Below are 18,075 nucleotides of genomic sequence, written 5' to 3' on the forward strand. Positions count from 1 at the left end.
TGGACCAAGGTAAGTTCGAACTAAGGTACTTCGACTTCAGCTACGTTATTCACGTAGCTGAAGTTGCGTACCTTAGTTCGAATTAGGGGGGTAGTGTAGACCAAGCCTTACACTGCTTTGTTTTTACATATCTGTACATAGATTACATTACCTTTATACATTTGGGGCAGTTAAGTTCCAATAGAACCCCCCTATGTTCTTTTAGCAAATTTGACTCAATTGTCCATAGTCAAATGATTTTACTTAGATAGGTTTCAGAGTAGCAGCCGTGTTAGTCTGTATCCGCAAAAAGAACAGGAGTACTTGTGGCACCTTAGAGACTAACAAATTTATTAGAGCAGTAGTCCACGAAAGCTTATGCTCTAATAAATTTGTTAGTCTCTAAGGTGCCACAAGTACTCCTGTTCTTTTAATTAGATAGTCTCTTTACCTGGATTATTTACAGACATTCCTCTGGAAAAGGGCCCATTTTTCCTTTAGAATGGCTGCAAAGAAACCAAGAATTCTTTTAACAAGATCCTTTTTAACATTTTCACAAAGTTTAGCTGTTTAATTCTCTCCAGCCTCTGTAGAGTTAACTTTTCACTCTCTTTCCTTAAATCACTTGTTTATTTCCCAAAATGACAGCTTTATCAACTCAGATTTCACCATTTTAAGTATTGTTCCAGGGGTTCATACTTGCACTTACTCCTGACATTATGCCCTTAGGGCTTCCAACCTGTTTTTTTTTTTTTTTTTTTTAAGTTTCTTTAGCTGTTGCTTGCCTGGGCCCAATCCTGCTTTTTCCAATGAACCATTTTTGTGAGTGATATTGTGGTCATTTCACAATTTTGAAAGAAATGCTTAAGGAAAGGGACCAGGAAGGGTGGGGGCTAGTTGAGGAGCCCACCCTTCTTGCTGAATTGGTAATGGAACACTAAAGAATCAGTTTCTGAGGCAGACAATGAAGGGGAACAGAACAAGGGGCATTTTATCCTTTTTACAATGAGAGGGGAGTATGAAGGGAGTTGGGATCGATCCGGGGTTGTGGGGTTTTTTGTTTTTTGTTTTTGGTCAGAGAACAGGGTGAAGGGGAGCGCTCAGTCTGGTGGTAGGAGAGGAGGCTTTTAATAAAGCTTTTAATTTATTATTTGAATATTTGAGAGAGGCGAGTTTTGATTTTGTCCACCTACGATTTGCCTCTTCCCACCACTGCATGAAACAATTAACCTCTCCTTTAGCCAATTTAGTTTTAGGCTGGCCGAGTTTGTTTTTTAAGATGTCCACTCGGTCCTTGTTCCAAGGTTTTAACAGTGGCCACTGAGTTTTGGGATCTCCCTGAGTTAGCCTAGACCATTTTTCCAGAAATTTACAGGAGTCCGGACCCTTCCTAAAACTGCGCCGGCGTTCCTTTAGGGAACTGTCCCGACTTAGACGTCTGGTTACCAATACAGGAGGACTTTACACACACCAATCACACAAGAAGGAAATTTGGGTTTGTCAGAGCAATGCCGGGTGCAACACACAAAAGGAGCCCACAGGCTACTGACTCAATCGCCCTTGCTTTCACACCAAGGGTTTTACCCAAGGTGCGGTGCGGCTGCGATTGTGCAGATTTCACTCACTCAGGCCGCGGGGACAGGAACCCCTTGGTCGGCCGATCCCCGGACGGAGATGGCACCCAGACTCAAACACTCCACAGGAGGACGGATAGACACAGAGACAGGACAGTCCTCAGTCCGGACAAAACACAGAAATAATTACCTGACCAGATTCCTGATGTCAGATCCCGGGATCCCTACCAGAACAGAGTGGGAACCAACAGGTTCGATGGCGTAGACCTCACTGTGGTCGTGCACCCTTCCGTTCAGGAGGAGGACCGCTCGGGCCAAATGCCCAGGTGCCGGCTATCACGGTCGTCCTACAAAAACGGTCAGGAATCACAGCCCCAGTGAAGACGGTTGCCATCTCGGTGGAACCTCCAAATTGTCAAAGTTAGACTCAGGACTCATAGTTTGTCAGACCACTCTGTTTTATTAGCACAGCGCTCTGCTAATACATTCAGATAATGTGAGCCCCCATGCAAGATTCAAACAGTCTTATTTATACAGATAAAAGGGTGCGAACTAAACAAAGGGACAGAGAGAACAAAATTGTAAAATATGCATGGAGCACAATATGCATATCCTGCTTCCTTGTTAACTCTTATCCATCTAAGACTAATGCTTCACCAATTGCCCTTAAGTGGCAAGTTAAGCAGTTAATGTCTGCTTTCCTGCCCCCCTGGCTTGCAGCATTTCTCATTTCTACTTAAAGGTACATACAGCATTCTTTAATTCATTCTATTTCTTTAATATAATTCATTTCACTTTCACATCCCTCAGCCTTTCCTCGTAAGTCATGTGCCCCAGCCCCCCCTGATAATGTTCATTGCCCTCCGCTGGACTCTCTCCAATTTGTCCACATTCTTTCTGTAATGGGGGGCCTAAAACTGGACACAATACTCCAGATGTGGCCCCACCAGTGCCGAATAGAGGGGAATAATCACTTCCCTTGATCTGCTGGCAATGCTCCTACTAATGCAGCCCAATATGCCATTAGCCTTCTTGGCAACAAGGGCACACTGCTGACTTATATCCAGCTTCTCATTCACTGTAATCCCCAGGCCCTTTTCTGCAGAACTGCCGCTTAGCCAGTCAGTCAGTCCCCAGCCTATAGCAGGGCATGGGATTCTTCCGTCCTAAGTGCAGGATTCTGCACTTGTCCTTGTTGAACCTCATCAGATTTCTTTTGGCCCAATCCTCCAATTTGTCTAGGTCACTCTGGACCCTATCCCTACCCTCCAGTGTATCTATCTCTCCCCCCCATCTTAGTGTCATCCGTGAACTTGATGAGGGTGCAATCCATCCCATCATCCAGATCATTAATAAAGTTGTTGAACAAAACCAGCCCCAGAATTGACCCTTGGGGCACTCCGCTTGATACCGGCTGCCAACTAAACATCGAGACATTGATCACTACTCGTTGAGCCAGATGATCTAGCCAGCTTTCTATCCACCTTATAGTCCATTCATCAAATCCATACTACTTTAACTTGCTGGCAAGAATACTGTGGGAGACCATATCAAAAGCTTTGCTAAAGTCAAGGTATATCACATCCACCACTTTCCCCATATCCACAGAGCCAGTTATCTCATCATAGAAGGCAATCAGGTTGGTCATGCATGACTTGCCCTTGATGAAACCATGTTGACTTTTTCTGATCACCTTCCTCTCCTCCAAATGCTTCAAAATGGATTCCTTGAAGACCTGCTCCATGATTTTTCCAGGGACTGAGGTGAGGCTGTAGTTCCCCGGATTCTCCTTCTTCCTTTTTTTAAAGATGGGTATATATTTGCCTTTTTCCAATCTTCCAGGACCTCCCCCAGTTGCCACGAGTTTTCAGAGATAATGGCCAATGGCTCTGCCATCATATCAGTCAACTCCCTCAGCCTCATTGCATCCGGCCCCGTGGACTTTAATCTGTTCTTTCACCACTGAGGGTTGCTCACCTCCTCCCTATACTGGGAACAAAGGGGACAAGATGGTGTTTGGAGTCACATGGGCACATCACATGTCCATGCAAGTTTTCACTTAGGGCTTGTCTACACTATGCAGCTTTTAGCGACAAGGCTGTGTCAACACAGCCTTGTTGCTAAAAGTCAGCGTGTGTGAATGCTCTCTATCGGTATTTTGTCGGCACTTTTGCCGACAAAATACTTCCAGCCCCGTGAGCGGCATAAGCTTTGTTGGCAGGAGAGCGCTCCTGCCGACAAAGCCTCATTCACGCTGCCGCTTGCATTGGCAAAACTTTTGTCTTTCACGGGGGGCATCTTCCATGGTCCATTGTGAGTTAAGTGTCCTTTGATGGGCCACTTAACTTGAATAGTCGCTTCAAGATGTGCAGGCTAACTACCTTGTTAGTGTTACCACAGGAGCAAACATATTTGAAATATAGGTATAGAGCCAATATTCATAACTTCAAATCCAAAAATGATACTTGCATACAAATAGCATAATCATAACCTTTCCATAGACCTCTTACATGCCACATTTTGTACAAGATTTGTTGCAATTATATAATAGTGGTAGCAGCAATGATCTACATGGTCATAGTTTAATCAGATAACATCACAGTAGGTGCTTCCCACGTCTGAGTCCACAGCATCACACGACTAACATTAACTTAATCCATGGTGTGGAGCTAATATTGGGCAAGAGGAACACCAGCAATTTAGTAGTTCCATACTACTGCCATGAGGGAATGTCAGGATCACAACAAGGGTGGTCAGAGCTGGAGTCAGGAGGCAAAGTCCAAATCAAACCAAGATCAAGCTAGGAACAGTCATAGCAGCTACAGAAGATCCACACTGTTGCATGGACAATTCCTGGAATGCCTCTTGGAACTTCCCATAGTGTGGGTCCACAGCAGGTCACAGGAAGTGGAGCACAAGCGGTCAGCTGCCTGGTAGCTCTGCCGGCGTTGGTTCTAGACCAGTGGTTCTCAATTTATTACAGATTGTGGGCCAACCCCCGCCATGTCTCCCCAGGCAGCCCGGGGCCAGCCAGCTGCCCCGACACCAGACCCCTGCCATGCCTACCCCAGGCCCCCGTTGCATGGCTGGTGGCTGCCCAGGCCCCATCACAGTAGGCATCAGTGAGATCATGGTAAGAAAGAGTGCTAGTGTGATAGTACTAGGAGTTATAGTTGCCAACCCTCCAGGATTGTCCTGGAGTCTCCAGGAATTAAAAAGATTAATCTTTAATTAAAGATAATGTCGTGTGATGAAACCTCCAGGAATTCATCCAACACTACTAGGAGTCTACCATTTTAAATGCAGTACACCAGTCTCCTTTAGCATGTTATTTCTGATACAATGAAGTAGGTAGGTACTGGCAGTTTTGATGGCTACTCATAGCTTCTAGAACAGAAGAACACCTTCACACTCTGATTCTGCAGTAATCCTGTTGCTCCAACACCTTAGGAAGTGGTTTATAAAAATTATATCTTTGCAGTTAGCAGTTCAAGCTACTGAACCAAACATTTTGTAAGTCCAGCCATGGGAAAATTATAAGGACAAGTTTCCAAATGCCTTCAACCCAAACTCTATGCTTGATTCTTCAGTTTTGCCAAAAGCACCCATATGATTTCCCATTGCGGATTAATTCAAATAGGTATTTCTCAGAAGGTGTGTGATCTCCTTTGAGGTACTTATACAATATTAGCTGGTTCCCTCTGCCCTGGCCTTCTGAGTTCAAACTACATGGGCCCTAAGCTCTTCATTCGTATCCTCATATAAAAGAAAGGATGTGCATATTACTGACTGTTATGATAGCTTTACTCTCTCTCTCTCTCTCTCTCTCCACCTAAATCTGTACATCTCAGAGGAGTTAAGATGCTAATCTAGCACTATGAATGCTTAAAGTTTATTTCAGTTTAAGGTACAATTTACATTTTGCAGTGCCAGGCATCTGGTAACCATGATTAAAATGATTTATTGTTTTGTATTTATCCCAGTTGAGCTGTGTGCGTATGCATTTTCTATAACCTAGAAAATTTTGGCTCAGCTCTGTCTGTTGTTTACAATGACACAATCCAACAATAAACTGATTCACTACTGACATGACAAGAACACAATTGTTTGAAACAGATTACTGACATGACCTGAAAATAATAGTTCAGAACTAGGACGAGGCAACAACAAAATGATCTCAGAATGCATGACTGGCTAGCAGTTAGCACCTTATGAAACTCTGCCTCTGATAAGTAAACTATACAGATTTTATTGCAAACATATGGGTTAACATATCCTGAGTTTGTTAGTGAATTTCAGTTTGAATGAAGCTCAAAACTAAAAGTGAAACCTTAGCCTCGTCTTTGAGGCAAGAAAGATGTAGTGCTTACCTCAGGAAAACTGATGAGTGAGAGCTCTCCTGAGGTAAAAATACAGGGAAGACCAGGCAGTTTAGTTTTACCATGCGGTAAACTTGCCTAGGTCACCCCCTGGAGGGCTGACAGGGCTGTTTACCTCACAGTTTACCTTATAGGTAAAACAAAACTGCCTGGTCTTCCCTGTATTTTTACCTCAGGATATTAGTTACGTGCCCTAAGGTAAACAAATGCACCTTTTCTAGTAGTGAAGACAAGATCTCAGTCTAAATCACTGAGTTTTCCCACATTTGGGGTCAAAACCATCCAAAACCACAGTTTCCTATGGCTTCTAGTAAAATCAGAAAATGGTTCAGGATCAACCCCAAAGGTTCATGGACTTCAGAATTAGACCCATGTTTCAGGATTGGAATGAATCCTTTTTACCTGGTTTCAGATTTTGTATTCATGTTTTGCATGCAGCTTGTTGACAACACTGTAACTGCTCAATGGAGTAGTGCAAAAAAGATTTACAATGGCTAAACTAGCAAAATGTGGGCTTTTTTTGAGGTTTGGAAGACAGACTATTTTTAATTGACAAGAGATTATGTATTGTGTTAAGAATACACTCATCTGCTTTTCCCCTTCTTGAAGCCATAACTACGGTGTGTCTCATAGGTGAGCTGGAATCCATGTTCAGTTTGCTATGCTCTTGGTGCGTGTAGTAGGTTCGCGCTGGGGCTCTACCCTCCGGGACGGAGGGGCGCCACACCGAATCACTACAGCACAGACAGTTAAAGCTCAGGCCCCTTTACGCAGGAGCTGAGCGACCCACAGTTCAGGGAGCTCAGGCCCTTTGGTGCAGGGGCTGAGCAACAATCAACAGTTTAAAGTAGGCCCAGGCCCTGGGTCAGGGCGGGGCACAAACAGTCACAGCTCAGGCCCTTTGATGCAGGGGCTGAGCAACAATCAACAGTTTAAAGTAGGCCCAGGCCCTGGGTCAGGGCGGGACGGGGCACAAACAGTCACAGCTCAGGCCCTTTGATGCAGGGGCTGAGCAACAATCAACAGTTTAAAGTAGGCCCAGGCCCTGGGTCAGGGCGGGGCACAAACAGTCACAGCTCAGGCCCTTTGGTGCAGGGGCTGAGCAACAATACACTTGGGGGAGGCCCAGGTTCCTACCTGAGCGTTGGGTGAGGGGGAAACCTGCCACCCGTGAGCAGGGGTGGCATGGGGGGGGGGGACGCAGGCCCACCCACTCCACTGCGTCCCAGCCCGGGGCCCTAGCAGCGGTTACTGCCGCTGCTGGTCAGTGGGGTGTCCTGACCGAAACACACTGACATCGGCTCACATGTCTCTGCAGCCTAACCGGGGTCGGCGACCCCTGGGCTACTTCCGTGTTCCCCCTCGGGGCCTACCTCGTTGGCGACGCCGGGTTCGGGCCAGTCCAGCAGCATCAGTTCCTCTGGTGCGGGGCTTGGGGGCAGGTCCGGCAGCTCTCCACCAGGGTAGCTGGCACGGGGCAGGCTTGGCCAGTCCTCCTCGGGGTAGCTGGCGAGAGGTAGGCTCGACCGGCGCGGTGGGGTAGCAGGCGGCTCGCGGCCTGCGGCTGTCTCCCAAGCGGGAGCTTGGCCCGGGACGTCTGCTCTCTCTGCCGGCCCGGGCTCCACTGAGCTCTGCAGGTGGGCTTTTATACTTCCGGGTCGGGGCCGTGACCTCGGAGGGGCGGGCGCCGGATGCGGTGGCTCCGCCCACGTTGGGGTTAGGGGAAGTTCGGCCCTATGCGGGATGGAGGGGCGCCACTCCGACTCACTACACACACACCCCCTCAAGGCCGGCTCCCGCCCCTCGGGGCGGGACCCGTCTAACTCTCCCATGCGGGACAGAAAGTTAGCGTTCGCGTGGTCCTTATTGGCCCTATGGCGGATGGTATAAGCATAGGGCTGTAACGCCAGGTACCACCGCGTTAACCGCATATTATTCTTCTTCATTCGGGCCAACCACCGAAGCGCGGCATGGTCCGTGACTAGTATGAAGGGGGCCCCTAGGATGTAATAACGTAGGGCATCACAGACCCATTTTACCGCTAGGGCCTCCTTCTCTATTACCGCGTAGTGTCTTTCTCGCGGGAATAATTTTCGGCTGAGATATATAACAGGGTGCTCCTCCCCATCCACCTCCTGAGACAGGACCGCCCCTAGTCCTACCTCCGAGGCGTCGGTCTGGAGGACGAATCTTCAGTCAAAGACGGGGCTGTACAGGACGGGTTCGTGGCAGAGACAGTCTTTGAGGGCCCAGAAGGCGCTGTCACACTCTGGGGTCCATTCCACCCGTCTGGGACTGGTTTTGGTGAGGAGCTCTGTTAAGGGGGCTGCAATGGAGGCAAAATCGGGGATAAACCTACGGTAATAGCCCGCCAGTCCCAGAAATTGGCGTACATGGCACTTTGTAGTGGTGGTGGGCATGCCGCTAGGGCTTGAACCTTCCCGACAAGTGGCTTCACTTGTCCTCCTCCAATCGTGTAGCCTAGGTAGGTGGTCTCCTGCCACCCGATACGGCATGTCTTTGGGTTGGCGGTTAACCCGGCAGCTCGTAGAGACCTCAGGACAGCCGCTATCCGCTCCAGGTGGCTCTCCCATCGGTCACTATAAATGACTACATCGTACAGGTATGCGGCCGCGTATTCCCGATGAGGAAGCAGGAGGCGGTCCATGAGTCGCTGGAAGGTCGCAGGGGCACCATGGAGACCGAAGGGCATCCGGGTGAATTGGTAGAGGCCCGTGGCGGTGGCAAAAGCAGTTTTCTCCTGTGACGTGCGAGGGTTTTCTCTTGACCCAGGTGCCTGGCCACGGGGACGTCGTGGGCGAGCTTCATCACCGCTCGTCGGTGGCACCGGGGCACCGTCAGTTGCCTCTGGACCTCCCCGGTGCGGGAATCTCGGTCGACCCGATAGAGGCGGTCACGCCGTAGTTCGAACCGGGGCCATCCCTTGGCCCGGACGGGATCAATCAGCGCATCGTCTACTGCGGTCAACTGTTCATAGGCCCTGCTCAGGGTGGGATCCTACCTCTGGTCTCGGCAGAAGTCCGTAGCAATCTGAGGGTCATCTGCCAGTATTAGTGGGAGGTCTTTAGGCTCTCCTTCCTGGCTCTGATGTCCCGCCTCGTCAGTCTCCTCCAGGGGGTTCTCGCGGCAATCCCCTTCCAAGGCGGGGGTGATATCGGGAGTCTCCTGCGCATGGGAGCCTAGGATGCTCGGGAACTCTGGCCAGTCTCACCCCAAGATCACGGGGTAAGCGAGTCGCGGGGCCAGGCCCACCACCATGGTCCGCGTGACCCCGTCAACGGTCAGTGGGACTCTGGCACTGGCATAAGGGTGAACGTCCCCATGGATGCATTGCAGGAGGATGTTCCCCAGCTGGGGGTCTTCGGGGAAGCCCAGGCTTTGGCGGACTAGGGTCTGTCCACAGCCCGAGTCAACCAGGGCTCGGGTCTGGCAATCTCCAACAACGACGGGCACGGTGACCTTGGCGGCCTGCGGGGGTCGGGCACGGTTCTCCCTGGCGCACGTGCCCAAAGCTGCAGTCCATCTCAGTGCAGTCACGTTGGAGATGCCCACGCTTCCCATAGGAGAAACAGGGTCCGATTTCTGGTCGCCCGGGTCGGGCTGAGCCCCGCACTTGGTGCCTACGGGGACTCCATGGGCCACGGCCAGTCCCGCTCTCAGGTCCCACGGAAGCAGGCCGAGGGTGACCCTCGGGACGTCTATACCAGGGCTCCTGACCCCCTGGGGGATTCCGTGGTTTGATTCAGGGGTTCGTCCATCTCTCGTGGTTGGGGCGATCGAGCCCTGGAGGGTGGCCCTGCATACCCGGCCCCACCGGGGTTTCCGCCACCAGGAAGTCCTCCAGGAGGGCGACGGCAGCCGCTACAGTTGGAGGCCGGTGGCGGCGGACCCAAGCCCTCCCCCGGGACGGGAGGATATGAATGAACTGTTCCAAGAGAATTTGCTCGGTGAGCTCCTCGGGGTTCCGCCTCTCGGGTTGTAGCCACCGCTGGCACAGGTCCCTCAGCTCCTGGGCCACCAACCGAGGCCGGGCGCCCGGGGTGTAGGACAGAGCCCGGAACCGCTGCCGGAAGGTTTCGGGGCTAATGTCTAAGGCGTCTAATATCGCCGCCTTTACCCGGACATAGTCTCGCGCCTCCTCCGTGGACAATCCCCGGTAGACTGTTTGTGCCATCCCAGTCAGGTATGGTGCCAGGAGGGTAACCCACTGGTCCGGCACCCACCCGGCAACATGTGCGACTCTTTCGAAAGTCACTAGGAAGGCCTCAGGGTCATCTTGTGGTCCCATCTTAGTCAGTCTCACTGGCAGGGTGGAACGGGGAGCCCCGTCCGGGTCTCCTAGCTGGGGCCCCGCGGGCCGGGGCAGAGCGGTCGCCAACTGCTGTAGACACTGTTGCTGGAATTCCCGGTTTTTCACCGTCAAGTCCTGTATTAGCTGCTGCTGGGCTCCCAGCTGCTGGACGAGCTGCTGGTGCTGTTGGAGCTGGGCGGCCTGCTGCTGCTGTTGCTGCTGAAGCTGGGCCGCCTGCTGTTGCTCCTGGCTCTCCGTCAGGAGCGTGAAAAGCTTCGTTAAATCCATGTCTCCTGTGGGGGACCGCTCCCCCCCGGACCCCTTCTCACAGGGGTCTAGAACTCATGCCCACATTCTGGGCAAGAGGTCCCCACTTCTGGTACCACGTGTAGTCGGTTCGCGCCGGGCCTCTACCCTCCGGGACGGAGGGGCGCCACACCGACTCACTACAGCACAGACAGTTAAAGCTCAGGCCCCTTTACGCAGGGGCTGAGCGACCCACAGTTCAGGGAGCTCAGGCCCTCAGGCAGGGCTGAGCAAACAATCAGCTAGCTCAGGCCCTCTGGTGCAGGGTCTGAGCAACAATACACTTGGGGGAGGCCCAGGTTCCTACCTGAGCGTTGGGTGAGGGGGAAGCCTGCCACCCGTGAGCGGGGGAGGCAGGGGAGGGGACGCAGGCCCACCCACTCCACTGCGTCCCAGCCCGGGGCCCTAGCAGCGGTTACTGCCGCTGCTGGTCAGTGGGGTGTCCTGACCGAAACACACTGACATCGGCTCACATGTCTCTGCAGCCTGACCGGGGTCGGCTACCCCCGGGCTACTTCCGTGTTCCCCCTCGGGGCCTACCTCGTTGGCGAAGCCGGGTTCGGGCCAGTCCAGCAGCACCGGTTCCTCTGGTGCGGGACTTGGGGGCAGGTCCGGCAGCTCTCCACCAGGGTAGCTGGCACGGAGCAGGCTTGGCCAGTCCTCCTTGGGGTAGCTGGCGAGAGGTAGGCTCAACCGGCGCAGTGGGGTAGCAGGCAGCTCGCGGCCTGCGGCTGTCTCCCAAGCGGGAGCTTGGCCCGGGACGTCTGCTCTCTCTGCCAGCCCGGGCTCCACTGAGCTCTGCAGGCGGGCTTTTATACTTCCGGGTCAGGGTCGGGGCCGTGACCTCTGAGGGGCTCCACCCATGTTGGGGTTAGGGGAAGTTCAGCCCTATGCGGGACGGAGGGGTGCCACACCGACTCACTACAGTGCTAATTCTGAATGTTAACTGCCAGAGCCCATTGTTACAAGCAAATGACATTGCCTTATGGGCATGAGAGAGATCAAAAGAAGAAAAAATTAATCAGATATAGATAAAAAACCCTCTCTCCCTACTGTTCCTTAATTTATGTCACTGGGTGCAGATAACTGGCATTGTTACCAACTGATTTATCCATATAGAATTACAGAGAGCAGGATTTACTAATCATTGTAATCCTCTGAATACAGCTCTGACATACACAAAATGGAAGTGTTGTTGGGAGATTGGAATGCTAATTACTCCTAAGAGGTCCTGCACAAGGAGTCCTACCCAAGCCCTAGCTAACCCTTCCTGATAGCACAAATGGGTAATGGCTCCAGCGTGATATGGGAAATAAAACAATGATATGGGTAATTAATTTGGTTCAGGAAGATAAGTACTTTGTTATACAATATACACAGCAAGCCTAAAAATCAGTGGGGTTCTTGTGGAAGTCTCTTCAGTTGTTGTCAACTGAACTGCTTCCGCACTTTGAACTTTAGGGTACAAATCAACAGAGGGTCCTGTGGCACCTTTAAGACTAACAGAAGTATTGGGAGCATAAGCTTTCGTGGGTAAGAACCTCACTTCTTCAGATGCAAGTAATGGAAATCTCCAGAGGCAGGTATAAATCAGTATGGAGATAACGAGGTTAGTTCAATCAGGGAGGATGAGGTGCTCTGCTAGCACCTCACAGTCTGTGAATGGCTTTCCAACTACAGAAGCAGTTTCTCCTCCCTTGGTGTTCACACCTCAACTGCTAGCAGAGCACCTCACGGTTCTTACCCACGAAAGCTTATGCTCCCAATACTTCTGTTAGTCTTAAAAGTGCCACAGGACCCTCTGTTGCTTTTTACAGATTCAGACTAACACGGCTACCCCTCTGATACAGGGTACAAATGTGGGTGCCTGCATGAAGACTTCTAAGCTTAACTACCAGCTTAGATCTGGTCCGCTGCTACCATTCCCAAATGGATTCCCTTCCCTGGGAAGCCTTGAGAAACCTTTCACCAATTCCCTGCTGAATACAGATCCAAACCTCTTGGATCTTAAAACAAGGAAAAATCAATCAGGTTCTTAAAAAGAAGGCTTTTAATTAAAGAAAAAGGTAAAAATCATCTCTGTAAAATCAGTATGGAAAATAACTTTACAGGGTAATCAAACTTAAAGAGCTCAGAGGACCTCCCTCTAGCCTCAGGTTCAAAGTATAGCAAACAAAGATAAACACTCTAGTAAAAGGTACATTTACAAGTTGAGAAAACAAAGGAAAACTAACACGCCTTGCCTGGCTGTTTACTTACAAGTTTGAAATATGAGAGACTTGTTTAGAAAGATGTGGAGAACCTGGATTGATGTCTGGTCCCTCTCAGTCCCAAGAGAGGACGAACTCCCAAACAAGGAGCACAAACAAAAGCCTTGCCCCCCTCCCAAGATTTGAAAGTATCTTGTCCCCTTATTGGTCCTTTGGGTCAGATGCCAGCCAGGTTACCTGAGCTTTTTAACCCTTTACAGAGAAAAGGATTTTGCAGTCTCTGGCCAGGAGGGATTTTATAGTACTGTACACAGGACAGCTGTTACCCTTCCCTTTATAGTTATGACAGTTGTTTCCTAAGGGAACATTACACCTGCTTCTTGTTGGAGGTAGGTAATGAGAATATGAGTAGCCACCTGGCACTGGTTGTGGGCAGGGTGTCATTTGCTATGGGGTAAGGGGGGTAGTTGTCCCTCACCAACATTTGCCCCTGACTTTTCATGTTTATATGCTCCAGTTCCCCCCCACCCCCCAAATTGTGCAGAATATCATACATGATGTTCTATATATGCTAACAACTACCCTTCTCCCGCCATCTTCCTGCAGTTTTTATGACAGGATCCTCCGGGTTGTGGGTAAAGAAAAGTTCTCACAAGAGATGCTAGTGAGAACTCTTATGGGTGTAGAAAGGGGACAAAGAAGCAGACTGACCAGAGGTACCAGACATCAAAGTGATTGCAGATGAATTTCACTTTGTCTTCCTGTGAGAGAAAGAGAGCAGTGAGGGAAAAATTTATACAGCAGATATAAAAGAAAAAACCTGTTGAAGGAGGGGAAATGGATGATCAGTCAAAGTAAGGAACACAATAATAGAAAAGCACCAAACATTCTTTTGCACAAAGACTAAAGCAAAGACAGATTTGGTAGCAACAGTGCAATGGCACCCATATATGCTCTTGGCCATCCTATGATGAAGGTTTCCCCCCCCTCCCTTCAGAGTAGTGCCACTTGACATAAAACAGGAAGCACTGGTACTTCAATGGTAGGGTTACCATATTTATCAAATAAAAAAAAGAGGACCCTCCACGGGGCCCTGGCCCTGCCCATTTCCCACCCAGCCCCGCCCCAACTCTGCCCCTTCCCCGCCCCAACCCCGCCCTAACTCCACCCCCTCCTCCCTCCCACTCCCAGCCATGCGAAAAGGGCTGCCCGAGCGCTACCGGCTTCACAGTTTGCCAGGCAGCCCCCAGACCCTGCGCCCCCAGCCGGCGCTTCCCCAGTGCAGCTGGAGCCCGGGAGGGGAAGCGCCCAGCCAGGGGCGCAGGGTCTGGAGGCTGCCCGGCAAACCATGAAGCTGGTAGCGCTCGGCTTCGGGCAGCCCCCATGCCTCCGGACCCTGCGCCCCCGGCCGGGCACTTCCCCTCCCGGACTCCGGCGGCGCAGGGTCCGGAGGCATGGGGGCTGCCCAAAGCCCGTAGCACTTGGCTCTTAAACAGAGCCGAAGAGTCAGGGGAGGAGCAGAGCCGCTGCGGCCGGACGCTCTGCTCCTCCCCTGACTCTTCGGCTCTGTTTAAGAGCCGAGCTGCCCGAGCGCTACTGGCTTCGGGCAGCCCCCATGCCTCCGGACCCTGCGCTGCCGGAGCCTGGGAGGGGAAGTGCCCAGCCGGTGGCTGGGGTCCGGAGGCAAGGGGGCTGCCTAAAGCCCATAGCGCTCAGGCAGCTCGGCTCTTAAACAGAGCCGAAGAGTCAGGGGAGGAGCAGAGCAGCCGCGGGAGGGGAAGTGCCCGGCCAGCATTTTCCCGGACATGTTCGGCTTTTTGGCAATTCCCCCCGGACGGGGGTTTGATTGCTGAAAAGCCGGACATGTCCAGGAAAAACCGGACGTATGGTAACCCTATTCAATGGCAGGAATTCAGCATCTTCAAAGTGGGGTTTACAGGCTTGAGTCAGCAGCCCTGGTGTGCTAACCCCTACTCTCCATTTCTGCCTTAAGCAAAAAGCATTGGCAGGATTCATTTCTATTTGTAAAAATCTCATGAAACCTCTGAAAAAGTCCTAAGCACATTCAAACAAGGTGACCTGCTCTGATGAACAAAGTCATTGGCAAAGCACCTAGGGCCTGAGAATAAGAGACTGCTCATCATTTATGTAGACCTCATTGACAGGGTATTCTTAGTAGCAGCACCCCAGCTGTAGAACTTTATAGAAAAAGACCAGACTACCCCTGACCCTGAGCATGTTCAGACTTGACTGACTAGGCCCGCCCTGGATATCCAGGAGAAGAGGAGATAATAGGAAAATCCTGTCCGGGAAGGCTGAATGGCAGGGGAGGATATTTGGGCTCAGTTTTGCTATTCTAACTGTTCTGTGTTTTGATATCACACTGACAGACACTTTACACACACATGCAATAGATAAAACCGGACAGATAATTGATAGGTTACTATTGTTCTCCCTCAAAAAAATTCTTAAATCTGAAAATACCCCTTTGCACAGCAGCCTTGTTCCTCATTTCTTATGCTTTTTTTTTTTGTTCAGAGACAGTCACACACAGCAAGGATTGCTTTGTATTTTAGTAACCCCTGGTTCTTTAAAAGTCCTTTCAATAGATTAACTGCAGTACTCTGGTTATAAAAACATGGCAAGATCAAATTCACTCTTCCTGGCTGTGTATGTTTATGGCTGTGAACTTTTCTTCCATTTGCACTGTTATATCATGTTACTTTTCCAGTGAAAAGCAGCCACCACACTGCGTACTTAAGCCCGCTATTACAGTATTTGGTTTCTTTGAGCAGTACCTTTTTAAAAATAAATAAATAAATAAAGACAGGACTTCCCCCAAGGTATAGTCACGCTGTCAGTGTTGGACATTTCAATCACACACAGCACTAGTTTAAGAATGGCTTGAGAGAATTATGTGCACAGTTCAAAAGAATTATTATTGTGCCCCTGGTGCTACCCTACACATGCATCACCACACTGAACACAGAGATGGCTGTATAAGGTCTAAACTGTGCCTCATGCAGCACACCATCACAGCATGCAATTTACACGGTTTAGTTTTCTCCATACATCGACTGGGTTTCAACAATACAATGGGTGCTGAGGTGGAAGGAGAGACCGTGCCCCTGGAAGTATGAGCTTCAAGCAAAGGAGTTTCAAATGTCAGCAAAAGTGACAAGTCTCTGCCCCAAGTTCACAATGAGTAAAAAGCATCAATACTGGTTGGTTGGTTGTTTCTGAACCAGGAAACCTAAACTTTCAGTAATATTATAGTTTTCAAGGTACCCTCCATGATTTTTCTAGCCTGTGGCTCAAATATTCCAGTATATTGACATGATATAAGATATTTAAAAGAATATGGTTACATTAATTTTGTAGTTAAAAATTTCCTTTGTTGTAAGCATGATGCTCTGGGGTTCAAGGCAGACCAGTAAATGGTTGTGTCACCAACTTGCCCTGCAACTGTAGGTGTCTTAAATGCTATGCTGTTGTGGCACCAACACACAGCAGACAAGCATGTAGGTCACACCCTGGCTTCCACTGCCCAGTTACTTTTTGCAGCGTGACCTCCAACACGCTCCCAATCCCAAATTTCTGCAAAACCATTTGCCATGTAGTATCTAGCCCTCTCCCTGAACACTTACAGGAGTTAAGTTTGTTGCTCCTTTAAAGAGATAATACACTGCAGCCTGCTATCTTATGTGGGGTTAACACACCCTTCCCTTCAATATGGGTCCTGATTTGGTTTACAGTAAAAACAAACATTTAACAAAAAGTCATAGGATTATGTGATACCACGTCTGAGGAATAAAGATAGAAAGTGTTACAAGCAAACAGAAGTAAAAATATTCTTCTAAAGACTAATTTGTTAGATTGGGTTTGAGTCTTGTCCAAACAAGTGTACCTCACCAAGTCTTTTTTTGAGCATGGCTGACTAGGCATTCTGGCCAGGGCCCTTCACAGATTGAGTGCTTTGTTCCTTTGTCTCTTTGGGTGAAGAGTGACAAAATATCTTCCTTCCCCTCCCCCCGAATATCTTCCCAAAGTTCATTGACCCTGCTTCAGTGGCAGAAAAGTTTTCTGGGGGTCCAGTCTCCATGCCCTAAGGAAATTGTTAAAGGTCATCTTTCCCCTACTTTCTCTCCTGATTGCTGTGTTTACCTGGCATGTCATTGTTCTTTTATTATCTGCCTGATAACCAAGTTGGTCAGACAAGCAAACATTCTTTATTTAAGGCAGATTGGGTTTATGCATTACTTGCCAAAACAGATTAAGGATAAAAATTCTAATACATTTCATAATTTTGTACACAGCCTATACTTACACCACACAATGATTTTTCAGGACCTGTGTGTTATCAGACTGTATACTATACCTTACATGACACTTTTTAGATCGGGGTTGTGACCAACATGTGACATGTAGTAAGTTTGTCAGGCCTGACAAGAGTTGCTGACAGAGCAGTGAATCACCAATGAGCCACAATAAACTTAACAAAAAGTGTCTTTCCGAACTTACTGTGCATCGTGTGTGCCCCTTCTTGCAGTCTAGCACTAGGTGGATTTCACAAAGTGTGGGGTTCCATGCGGAGCGCATAAAGCACACGACCAATGTGGTTGCAAGCTGAATCCAATTCTGTTTATTACAAGCTTTCTTTTATAGTTTTTCTTAACATTACATAACACAATTAGGCTATAATCACACATCTATGGATTGGACAAGAAGGAGAATCATGTGTTTATCACATGTATAGCCCCACACTGATTGGTTTAACCGTTTCTTACATAAGGCCATGATTTGTTTACCTCATCTTATATAATCCTAGACCACCAGGGGGCCTTACATAAGGCCATGATTTATTACCTTGTTTACCTCATCTTATATAATCCCTAGACCACCAGGGGGGCCTTACATAAGGCCATGATTTATTACCTTGCAAGTGTCCCATCGTGACCCTTACCTCCTCATGGAACTTTCCATTAGGTTGGTGTAGGGATGATACATCCCCACACCTCCCCCCTTTTTCTTAAATAAGGCCTATAGGAGGGTCCAACTAACGTTAGGACAATTACTAGCCACCTGCCTACTTTTTTTGAACCTATAAAACTGACGACAGGTGACATTCAACAACTGGGAAATATATGGAGAACTATTAAAAAACATAATATTACATAAATACCCACAAAAACCATTGGGGTATAACTAAGGATAGCCAATAAGACATATCTTAAAGGGATCCGATGGGGTAGCCATGGACAAGCAAAAAGGGCTTCTTGGCCAGTCTGGTTCGCCCAGGTGACCCAAACATTTTG

General features: G+C 49.3%; 1 long non-coding RNA gene across 1 annotated transcript in view; it reads right to left on the reverse strand.

The window, feature by feature from the left end:
- Nucleotides 1-1,214: 1,214 nt before the first annotated feature.
- Nucleotides 1,215-18,075, reverse strand: part of LOC135973946 (uncharacterized) — a 39,741-nt gene continuing 22,880 nt past the window's right edge. The window contains exon 2 of the long non-coding RNA XR_010591051.1: nt 1,215-3,542. This is a non-coding gene — a long non-coding RNA (uncharacterized LOC135973946). The remainder of the gene's footprint in view (nt 3,543-18,075) is intronic.

This window comes from Chrysemys picta, chromosome 10 (assembly GCF_011386835.1).
Source record: "Chrysemys picta bellii isolate R12L10 chromosome 10, ASM1138683v2, whole genome shotgun sequence".
Taxonomy (NCBI): Eukaryota; Metazoa; Chordata; order Testudines; family Emydidae; genus Chrysemys; species Chrysemys picta.